This window comes from Lampetra planeri, chromosome 2 (assembly GCF_965212315.1).
Source record: "Lampetra planeri chromosome 2, kcLamPlan1.2.h2, whole genome shotgun sequence".
In the NCBI taxonomy this organism is placed as follows: Eukaryota; Metazoa; Chordata; class Hyperoartia; order Petromyzontiformes; family Petromyzontidae; genus Lampetra; species Lampetra planeri.
In genome coordinates, this window is record NC_136108.1 from 1,791,208 (window position 1) to 1,792,818 (window position 1,611).

The following is a 1,611-nucleotide window of genomic DNA, read 5'->3' on the forward strand; positions in this document are numbered from 1 at the left end:
GGAGGAGGAGGAGGAGAGGGTGAAGGGGGGGTGGGGTGAGGGGTGAGGGGGCGAGGGGGGGAGGGGCGAGGGGGATGGGAGCAGCTGTTTGGCTGCACGGCGGGTGGCGATGATGGACGGGAGAGGTTAATTTGTGAATAAACTTTTGTCCATTTTCATTTTGCAATGGGTAATGCAATGACCACGTGTGTGTGTGTACGCCAGTGGGTCAGTGTGTGTGTGTCAGTGGGGAGCGGTTGTGTAGTGGTTAAGCGCGCTGCGCTCTGAAACCGGCGAACCAAGTTGGATTTCCGCTCACGGCCAACACCAGTGTCGATTATATCAACCGTTTCTGGGTCTCCCCTAGGTCGACTCAGCCTGAAATGAGTACCTAGTGCGGTGTGTAAACATCGCCACCCACCCCCTCGTGTGCCGTGCCGGCCTTCATAGGTGCTACTCGCTAACAGCACTTGCCCCAACAGTCTGTTAAGACTATACGGGGGATCTTTGTGTGTGTTTCCACTTTATATGGGCGAGCGGTGGTACAGTGGTTAGCGCACTGCACTAAAACCGCGGCGACCGCTCATGACATCTAAACCTGTTCTGGGCTTCCCTTTGGTCAACTCTGCCTTAATAGAGTAGAGTGTGGTTGGGGAGGCCTTCATCCAGCGGTGCAATGACAAACGTGGCTCTGCGTCAACGTATCCATCATCGTGATCATCAGCCAAGTTGAAACCACTGCTGGATGAATGCCCTTCCCCCACAGGGTGCCGTCACGTCTCACGACCCTGCGATGTAACAATCCACCCCGGCACCTCGTGCACGCGAAGAGATCTGCATCGCTCCATCTCCACGCGCGGACGTGCCTCTCGGAACGCGTTCCTCGTCTCGTTCACGGAGTGCTGCTGCAGAGCGAGGAGGAGGTTTTGTTGACGTCATCGGAGTCAGTCACGTGGCGCTGGGACGGGGGTTTCCCGCATTCGGCAGGCCGGGCATGTCGGTGTGGCTGCAACTTTTGAACAGGAGCGAGCAATCGACCACAAATTTGAAAAAAGTCGATTTTAACGTCAAAATTACTTTATAATTGTTTTAATTTTATTTACCAGCTAAGGCCCCATTGAGCTGTACAGCTCTTTTTCAGAAGCGACCTGGCTAACACAAACGACAGCTCAACGAAGTGGCTCATCATGATGTGGACATTTATTGCAGCCAAATACTCTAAACGCGTGACGTTGATTCTAAATCTTGAGGAGAAACCCGAAGGGCCCGGAGAAAACTCCACGCGACCCCGGCGAGAGAGGCACTCAAAGTGCAGTTTCACACGTAGGCTTGCAATTAGTGCCGAAACGTCGAACTCGAATTGTAAATGTTGTGGGTCTACTCTCCAACACACCGGTGTTGCTGTACTCGTAACGAATTGCCATGTTTTGTTTAGGTGACAAACCTTACTAACTCGCCTTTTGCCCGTCCAAGGACGGGTGTATTGCAGTAAATCTGAAACTTGCAAGCAAGAAGCAGACCACGACGTGATATTCATTGCATCCATTCGTGTGCAATTTGTAAGGGCGCGGTGACACAGACTTCATTTTAAGATTATAATCCATTGTTCATCATCATTACGTCCATACAGTT